We start from the raw sequence: 10,418 nt of genomic DNA on the forward strand, positions 1-10,418 counted from the left end.
ATCTATTTGTAAGTCTATATGTGTCAAATATACATGTGTGTACTATGTACACACACACACACGCACACACACACACACAATTATATATATATATATATGCATATATATATTATATATATATAATGTATATATGTATACATTATATATATATATATATATATATGCATATATATATATGCATATATATATATACATATATATATATATATATATATATATATATATGTATATGTATATCCACATATTACAAACATAGTTACATATACATACACTAAACATATGCACATATTCACGCACGCACACACACATACATGCATTAAGCTACAAAGTCAGCCTCCATTACTGCCACCCTGTGTCTGGTTTGCAAATGCAATCAAACACAAAGCCAGCGCACTGCAAACGCAACTCTCGTATCAAACGCTAATCGCATCTCAAACTTGGTCCTTGGCAGTGACTGATCTCTGAGATCTTCGCTTTAAGCCGCCTGAGTAGCACTTTCATTTCCTGGCCTCCCTCTGGCATGCCCGAGTCGGCCTCTTTCTTTAGGATCTTGCCCATATAAGGAGATACAAGAGCGAACGCCAAGCCCCGCCCCCTTGGGATGATCACCGCTTCCTGATTGGTGGAGATGATTTCCATGGACCCAAGCCTTACATATCTCCTTAGCATTTCTCTCATGGTTTACCATTTTCTGCGACTGATAATTGACAATAAATGTACCGTGTTATCAACATCTGCGCAAGAGGAAGCGAGCGAGATGTCTGTATCATCTCCTTATCGAACTGTCACGTCGTGAACTAGACTCTTATCTGTCCATTTGTTTTTCTGTCGTATGTCTTTGCAAAATGCAACACTGCTTACGCACGACATCGTCTCTGTGCGAAAGATAAGAGAGACGGAGGAAGGAGACGGTGAGAGGGAGACAGCGAGAGAGACAGTAACCGAGATAGAGATAAGTAGACAGGAAGCGACGGTGATAGTAAGACAGATATAAAAACAGAAAATAAGAAAGAGGAACAGTAAAGAAAGAAGTAAGTCCCGAAAAACAGCTTAAGGGATTTGACGAGAAAAAATGGCGACAAAAAAAAAAAAATCGACAAGCGAGGAAGAAGAAGAAAAATTATGAAAAAGGAAAAGCTAGGTATTAGGAATAGGGTGTCGAAGAGGAAAGTTAGGGAGGTGTTTTAAAAGAAAATAGGGTAAATGAGCAATATATGGGTGCTTGAGACTTAAGTTGTAAAGGAAAGGTTGATTTTCGGGGAGACCAGAACAACGAACGAAAAAAGAAAAAAATATTCAAAAACGAAAAATGGCGTGACGGAAAGAGAAGAAAAAGATAGCTAAAGCCATGAAGGGAGAACAAAAAAAGAGCAAATAAAGAGTTCAGAAAAAGGGGGATCCCAAAGCTAAAAAACAAATATATAAAATAAAATAAATTAATTAGAAAAAGAAAAAAAAAATCGGGTGCCAAGAAAAGGAGGGCGCAGATGCAAAAAATTCGAATTCTATTCAAAGGTGACAAAAGAGAAGTGAAAAATAGATGCGCAATGACGAAAGAAAAAAAAAAAAAAAAAAAAAAAAAAAAAAAAAGAGCAAAGAGAATTTCGAGCAGAAAAAAGAAATCGGAATTTAAAAAAGAGGTAAGACACAGAAACAAAGATAAACATTCATTCCAAGAAGAAAGAAAACAAGAAAATACACAACAGTTTTCAAATGACATAGAAAAGGATGAAAAGAAAAGGTGGACAAAATGTTTAACAAAGGGAAAAAAGGGGAAGGGGAGGTGGGAACAAAGCGGACCAAAATTAGCAAAAATTGAACGACACCACAAAATATGTCAAAGAAAAGCCATCTTAAAATATAGGAAGGGGGAGAGGGATTAGGAGGAAAAGGAGGTGTAGGAGGAGGAAGCAGATTAGGAGGGAGAAGAGGAAGGGGAGGAGGAAGCGGAAGAGGAAGGGGAAGAGGAAGGGGAGGAGGAGGAGGAGGAACGGGGGGAGGAGGAGGAGGAGGAACGGGGGGAGGAGGAGGAACGGGGGGAGGAGGAGGAACGGGGGGAGGAGGAGGAGGAGGAGGGGAAGAGGAGAGGGTAGGGGAAGAGAAGTGAGCAGAGGAGGGGGAGGGGGAGGGGCAGGAGGAGGGTAAGCAGGAAGAGAAAGGGAGAGGGAGGAGGAGTAGGGGAGGAGTAGGGGAGGAAGAGGGGAGGAGGGGAGGAAGAGAAGGAAGAGGGGAAGAGGAGAGGGTAGGGGAAGAGAAGTGAGCAGAGGAGGGGGAGGGGCAGGAGTAGGGTAAGGAGGAAGAGAAAGTGAGAGGGAGGAGGAGGGAGGAGAAGGAGGAGTAGGGGAGGAAGAGGGGAGGAGGGGAGGAAGAGAAGGAGTAGGGGAGGAGTAGGGGAGGAAGAGGGGAGGAGGGAAGGAAGAGGAGAGGAAGAGGGGAGGAAGGGGAGGATGAGAGGAGAGGAGGGAGAGGAAGAGGGTGAGGAGAAAAAGGACGAGGAGGAGGAGAAAGGGAGAGGGAGGAGGAGGGAGGAGAAGGAGGAGTAGGGGTGGATTAGGGGAGGAGGGGAGGAAGAGGAGAGGAAGAGGGGAGGAAGGAGAGGAGGAGAGGAGAGGAGGGGGAGGAAGTGGGGGAGGAGGAAAAGGACGAGGAGGAGGAGAAAGGGAGAGGGAGGAGGAGGGAGGAGGAGGGGAGGATTAGGGGAGGAGGGGAGGATTAGGGGAGGAGGGGAGGAAGAGGGGAGGAAGAGGAGAGGAAGAGAGGAGGAAGGGGAGGATGAGAGGAGAGGAGGGAGAGGAAGAAGGGGAGGAGGAAAAGGACGAGGAGGAGGAAAGGGAGGAAAAGAAGGAGGGGACAGACGAGAAACGAATAAAAAGTATAATGGAAAAAAAATGAAAGGACTCCGAGTCACAAGAGATCAGAGAAGCTCGCTGATGGACGCTGTCGTGTATAAAAAATAAAAAAGAGGAGGAGGAGGAGCAGCAGGAGGAGGAGGAGGAGGAGGAGGAGGAGGAGGAGGAGGAGGAGGAGGAGGAGGAGGAGGAGGAGGAGGAAAGGAGGAGGAGGAGGAGGAGGAGGCAAAGAACCTCACTTTATCTTCTTCGGCCTCTTCCTCTTCTTCGTCTTCTTTGACTTCGTTGTCGTTTCTGACCTCTCCATTTTCGACTTCGTTGTCGTCTTCGTCGTCATCATCTTCTTTGTTTTTGTCGTCTTCTTAGTCTGCTTCTTCGTCTCTGACGTCTACTTCGTCTCCTTCTCCTTCGTCCTCTTTTTTGTCGTCTTCTTCTTTGTCTTCTTTTTCAATTTCTCCTTCGTCTTCCTCTTAGTCTTTTTCTTTGTCGACGTCGTCGTTTTAATTTTCTTTGCATCAAAGCGTCCTAGCTTAAAGCGACAGGTTAGGATGGTGTATGTGCGTGTGTGTGTGTGTGTGTGTGTGTGTGTGTGTGTGTGTGTGTGTGTGTGTGTGTGTGTGTGTGTGTGTGTGTGTGTGTGTGTGTGTGTGTGTGTGTGTGTGTGTGTATGTGCGTGCGTTTGTGTGTGTGTGTGTGTGTGTATGTACGTGTGGGGGTGAGGGGGGGATGACTTGGGAGGTGATTGACACAAGCGGACTGGATGAAGTGAGGAACGAGCTATTGCACAGGCAGGTCGAGCAAAGTTAAAGATCAGAAAGAAAAAAATTAGATCAGACTCCCTATGCAAGAATTGTTTATGCCCACATAGATGCTTTCGCGCGCACACACACACACACACACACACACACACACACACACACACACACACACAAGCCTAAGCAAAAAACCATAAGCAAATTCAAAATTATCTATTATGAAGAAAGAAACAAGACCTATAAGTGTAGCTTCTTTCCTGCAATTAAGTAAATACACGCCCACGGACCCACACACACATATATAAAATTATATACATATATTGGCAAACTGTGTGTGTGTGTGAGTGCGCGTGCGTGCGTGCGTGTGCTTGTGTGTGTATGTGTCTTTGCGCGCGCGCGCGCGTGTGTGTGTGTGTGTGTGTGTGTGTGTGTGTGTGTGTGTGTGTGTGTGTGTGTGTGTGTGTGTGTGTGTGTGTGTGTGTGTGTGTGTGAGCGTGTGTGTGTCTGTGTGCATACGAACCGAGGTTCCTTTGAGGGGGAGGGGGGAATCTTTAATCGACCCATCACAGGATCCTCCCCCACCCTCACTCTCGAAAACAAAAAGGAAATAAAAGAACGAGTCTCTTCGCCCCTAATTAAATGAAGTGAGTGAATTGGGGAAGTAACAACGCTGAATTTAAAGAGTATAAAACGAAAAATGTAAATCATTTGACTCTGAAACCTGACCAATTTTTCTTTTTCTTTTTTCTTTTCTTTTTTCTCTTTTTTTTTTTTTTTAGAATGATAACCATCTTCCTTCATCCAAAGGAGAGATGGGAGAGTGAGGAGGCATGGAAGGGGGAGGGGTTAAGAGGAAGAGGAGAGAAGAGGAGGGGGAAAGAAGAGGAGGAGGAGAGAAGAGGAGGAGGAGAGAAGAGGAGGAGGAGTAGAGGAGGGAGTGGGCGAAGAGAGGAGTAGGGGTGGAGATGGAGTGAGGGAGGGACAGTAAAATGGGGAACGGGAAAGGTGGAAAGGGAGGCTGGACGGAGACGAGGAAGGGAAGGGGGATATGGAGGGGGAGGGGGAGGAGATGGGCAAGGGGGGAGGAGAAGAGGAGGGTGATGGGGAAGAAGAGGGGGGAGGGTTAAGGGGAAGGAGAGGGGTAGGGTTAAGGGGAGGGGTAAGGGTTAAGGGGAAGGAGAGGGTTATGGGGAAGGAGAGGGGGAGGGTTAAGTGGAGGGTTAAGTGGAGGGTTAAGGGGAGGGGAAGGGAGGGTTAAGGGGAAGGAGAGGGGGAGGGTTAAGGGGAAGGAGAGGGGGAAGGGTTAAGGGGAGGGTTAAGGGTTAAGGGGAGGGTTAAGGGTTAAGGGGAGGGGGAAGGGTTAAGGGGTAGGAGAGGGGGAGGGTTAAGGGAAGGAGAGGGGTAGGGTTAAGGAGAGTGGGAAGGGTTAAGGGGAACAAGAGGGGGAAGGGTTAAGGGGAAGGAGAGGGGGGAGGGTTAAGGGGGAGGAGAGGGGGAGGGGGAAGGGGAGGGTTAAGGGGAAGGGTTAAGGGGAGGGGAAGGGAGGGTTAAGGGGAAGGAGAAGGGGGAGGGTTAAGGGGAAGGAGAGGGAGGAGGGTTAAGGGGAAGGAGAAAGGGGAAGGTTAAGGGAAAGGAGAGGGGGAGGGGGAAGGGGAGGGGGAAGGGGAAGGAGAGTGGGGAGGGTTAAGGGGAAGGAGAGGGGAGGGGGACGGGGAGAGGGGAGGGGGACGGGGAGGGGGAAGGGGAGGGGGAAGGGGAGGGGAAGGGGAAGGGTTAAGGTTAAGGGAAGGGGAAGGGAGGATTAAGGGGAGAGGAGGGGGAAGGGACAGAAGGCGGGAAGGAGGATGGAAAATATAATAAAACTTCAATAGTTGCCCCTACCCATCCACTCAACGCGTATGAAATCATGGACGTGTTGGAGCATGGTCATCCTCCCCTTCCCATATTTCTTCCTCCTCCTCTTCTTCCCTTCGTCCTCCTTCTACTCCCCCTCTTCCTCACCCTCTTCCTTCCTCCTCTTTCTTCCCCCTCCTTCTTCCTCCCCCGCCTCCACTCATTCTTTTCTCCACTCCTCATGTGTGTGTGTGTGTGTGTGTGTGTGTGTGTGTGTGTGTGTGTGTGTGTGTGTGTGTGTGTGTGTGTGTGTGTGTGTGTGTGTGTGTGTGTGTACGAGCACGCGTTTGTGTGTATGTTGCATGAGTGCGTGCATGCGTCGTGTACATTTGCGAACTTGTATATTATCACCCCCAAATACATATACATATTCTTACACCTTGATTCGACTTCACAAACACGTGGAGGTCTGTTCTGTTCATTAAAACCACAGGTACACGGCATCGGAACGAATTACTCTCCCTTGTGGAGACCCGAGTTCGAAACCAATACCAACAGCTGCCTCTCATTTGGCCCGAGGACCGTTGCTGGTTACTGTGAGGCTGTGGGTTTCCAATCAATGAAACTCAAAGCCAAAAATATCATGATTCATCGTCATCATAACCATCATCACCATCACCATCACCACCACCACCATCATCATCATCCATCATCATCATCATCGTCATCATCATCATCATCATCATCATCCACTCGAGGAAGTGACGCGGACTGTACCTGAAGTGGTGGACTTTGGGGGAGGCAATCGTACCTACCCCCCGCGTTTGCGCACACACACACACACACACCCGCCTGGCCGTAAATATTGTAATTCAATAGGACGCTGACAGAGACTAAATTGCGGGTGGATGGTGCCCCCACAGCCGAAGCGGCGCCCCCCCCCCCACGCCCACAGACCCCCCAAATCGACACCAAGAATTTTCGTGGAGGCGCGCGCGACCATTCCCCGTTTTTACCAACGATTCTCATCCTGGGTAGGTGTAGGTGGTGTACGTGGTGGTGGTAACGATAGTAGTAATAGTAGGTGGTGGTGGTGGTAATGATAGTAGTAATGGTAGTGGTGGTAGTGGTAGTAACGATAGTAGTAATGGTAGGTGGTGATAGTGGTGCAAGTGATGGTAATGATTGTAGTAATGGTAGGGGTGGTAGTAATGGTGGTGGTAGTGGTGGTGGTGGAAGTGGTGGTGATAGTAGTGGTAGTGGTGGTGGAAGTGGTGGTAATGATAGTAGTAATGGTAGTGGTGGTGGAAGTGGTGGTAATGATAGTAGTAATGGTAGTGGTGGTAGTAGTGGCGATGGTGGTAGTAGTACCGGTGGTGGTAGTAGTGGTGGTAGTAGTAGTAGTGGTGGTGGCGGTGGTAGTGGTGGCGGTGGTAGTGGTGATGAAGTAAGTGTTGGTGGTGGTATTATTTATGGTGGTGGTGTCAGTGGTGATGGTGCTATTGGTGGTGTTAGTGGTAGTAGTGTTGGAGATGGTGATATTAGTGGTGATGATAGTGCTGTTAGTGGTGGTGTTAGTGGCGGTGGTGTTAGTGGTGGTAGTGATAGTGGTGGTGTTAGTAATGGTGTTGATGTTATTGGTATTAGTAGGGGTGATGTTAGTTGTGGTGGTAGTTGTGATGGTGGTTGTGGTGGTACTGGTTATGGTAGTGGTGGTTGGGATGGTGGTAGGAGTGGTGGTAGAAATGGTGGTAGGAGTGGTGATAACAGTGACGGTGGCAGTAGTGGTGATGGCAAAAGTGGTAGTTGTGGTGGGTACACTAAAATAAATATAAATATATATATATATATATATATATATATATATATATATATATATATATATATATATATATATATATATATATATATATAACAACACTGAATGGGTCCCAGTGACTACAGATACATCTTTATCAACCACAGTGCACTTTAATACTAAGCCTCCACGGTATTTCCGATGTTGATGGCTTAGAATTAAAGTGTACTGTGGTTGATAATATATATATATATATATATACATATATATATATATATATATATATATATATATATGTATGTATGTATGTATGTATATGTATATATATATATACATATATATAATGAAAATAAAGACGTAGTTTGGCAAAGAACTTGACACAATACTACCCGGCCCCTTCAGACCTAAGATTCAAACGAATCTCACTTGAAGGCATTATCACACTGGGGCTATTTTTCCTCCGACTGTGGGAGAAGATTTGCAGCCCAAAGTTTTCGGGAAGGAATCTGATATGTAGGTTCATTTGTGTACATGGACGCGATATAGCGTTAGAAAATTAAATATTAATTTTGTAAATTATAATACATAAACGTAATATTCGAATTTCTTGGCGGAATTAAATATAAAAAATTCCTTGCTATAAGCAAATATACTAACGAACGAAGTCGCTAGCATAGGGTCGGGACGCCATCTTGTCGTTTGTCAAGTGTTGTCTGCCCGGTCCAGTTGATGCCTGGTGTACGACCTCGGTACTTCCGCCAGTATCTCGCGAGGTATATATTCTTGAAGGAATGTTATGGAGCTGAAATCCATGCATTCCTTCAAGCTATGAAAAACCTATATACCCCGCAATCAGAAAGAGAGACTGAACAGGCCGCCAACATTCGTGACGACGACGACGACGATCAGGATGACCTTAGATTACAGCTACCGGTTTACTAAATACACGTTAGGTTAGGTTAGGTTAGGTTAGGTTAGGTTAGGTTAGGTTAGGTTAGGTTTGGTTAGATTAGGTTAGGTTAGACGAATTTATCATCCTTTCATTTGTCCGGCGCGACTTCGTTACTTACGAAATCTATTTTAGCAGCTTTTTTGTTTTTTATTTCCGCCAACAAAATTGCATATTACGTTGATACATTATAATTTACAAATTTAATAATAAATTTTCTAACGCTATATCGCGTCCATATACATAATTGAACATTTACCCAACCAACTAAATGACATTCTACCTATTTTTGTTGAGAAAATAAAATATATATACCAAGGCTTTTTCCCCCTTACAAGGGAGGTAGCCAAAAAGGAAAAGGCATAAAAATCATTCCCACCCATTCCATCCCCGAAAACACTCCACACCCCTCCACCCTCCCTCCCATCTTAGCACCTCCTAGATGACGGGTCATCCCTGCACCCTGTCCACTGCCCTGGGTCAGAAGCAGTGTCGCAAGACACAGCACATCCACAGCAAGGCCGCTTCATTAAATCGGCGACCCCCCCTCTCCGTCCCCCCATATAAAGGAGAGGACGGGGAGAAATCCCTTCCGTCTGCGTCAAATTTTTGCTCACACACACTACCTCACCCCCCATCCCCCCGTCCATTCCACCTCATGTATCACAACATCTTCCATATACAACCATTCTCCATTCACCCCTGTCTTCTGTCCTCTCCCGTCCTTCCTCAACAGACATTCCCCTCTTCCCCAAAGCCCCCTTCACCCCATCCATCCATCTCATCCTAGGACGTCCCCTCATGTTCACTCCCTCCACATCTGTGGAGGGAGTGAATAGTTTGCCATAATGAGTGAATAGTTTACCATAATGATTTTACGGTGGAAAAAGTTCTGTAGGTGAGCGGTACCGCCGATTAATCGGAAGTTGAAGGAAAAATAGCCCAGTGTGGTAACCCTTGTGCCATTTTTACCTATTTTTTCATTTGTGCCATGTTTACCTGTGCCGGTTTTACCTGTGCCGTTTTTACCGTGCCATTTTTACCTGTGCCATTTTTACCTGTGCCATTATTACCGTGCACCCTCGAGACAGACCCAAGAAACGTAAACAGTATGAAGGCAAATCTATTTACCAGAGTGGATGGTAAAATACGCCATACATAAAAAAAAAGTACATAAATAGGAAAATAAGATAAAAATTCAAATTCATATAATGAGAAAATGGTACGAAAGGGAAAGGAGAATCAACAAAACTTCATCAATCTAAATTATTCTAAATATATTACCTTGGTTCCTTTGACGTGTAGTCCATGGCTGAACGGTTTGATTTTTTCACAGAAAGAGAAAATAAAAATCACATTGAATGGTGACCTCGATGGATCACAATATTACCCGATTATGTCAAGAAACACGACACATTTCAAAAACGACACTATTTTCGCGTAGTCGGAAGCGGTGTTGTCAACTGTCAACAAAACTAGTTACATCTTTCACAAAATCAGTCATATTTGCACATTAAGATGAATGAATAAATAAATAAATATCGTATACTGTTCATAATATTAAGAGCAATTCAAACAACAAAGGCATAATCGTTCAATATAAACACAATAACGCGTTCATTACGTGGGTATACATTTTTCATAATTTGCTGAAAAGTGCAATAAACTTCTAGATGGAAGAACTAAAATAAGTACAAATTTGAAAGTATTTATAATCTCTGACTGATTAATTTACGTTCATGTAACAATAGGTACAATCCCTTTCTACAGTATCTTTGTAGCCGGGAATAATCTAAGTAAAAATAAAAGATAATTAATTAAATAAATAAATTAATTAAAAAATGGCAACTCTGTCGCCCTGTCGATCTGTTGAAACAACTCGGAGCAATCCCTTTGTTTGTACGTCAGAAAGTTTTCATAATCATGTCATCATCGCCAGGCTAATATATATTAATGATCATATGTATTTTTTATATAAGCAATAATAATATTTTACAGAGTGTATATGCATAAATCTTTGCTCAGACAATTCATTTAAAAATGTCACAGCTCGCAAAGATTTTCCAATTCTTTATTTATTTGTCTATTTATTTCTCAATTTCAGAAGCGTTAGGGTGTTCACCCATGTGCACTTGAATAAATCTGGATACACAGATGTTATTGGTATTATCATCATTAATATTATTATTCTATCATTCTATCACCATTATTATTAGTATTACCATAATTATCTA

The 10,418-nt window shown here is 44.4% G+C and overlaps 1 long non-coding RNA gene across 1 annotated transcript in view; it reads right to left on the reverse strand.

The window, feature by feature from the left end:
* The window catches only part of LOC143021848 (uncharacterized), a 243,159-nt gene extending 233,543 nt beyond the window's left edge, over nt 1-9,616 (reverse strand). Inside the window, exon 1 of the long non-coding RNA XR_012966012.1 lies at nt 9,469-9,616. This is a non-coding gene — a long non-coding RNA (uncharacterized LOC143021848). The remainder of the gene's footprint in view (nt 1-9,468) is intronic.
* Between the last annotated feature and the right edge of the window lie 802 nt (nt 9,617-10,418).

This window comes from Oratosquilla oratoria, chromosome 43 (genome assembly GCF_046742065.1).
Source record: "Oratosquilla oratoria isolate Oo_2021 chromosome 43, ASM4674206v1, whole genome shotgun sequence".
Classification (NCBI taxonomy): Eukaryota; Metazoa; Arthropoda; class Malacostraca; order Stomatopoda; family Squillidae; genus Oratosquilla; species Oratosquilla oratoria.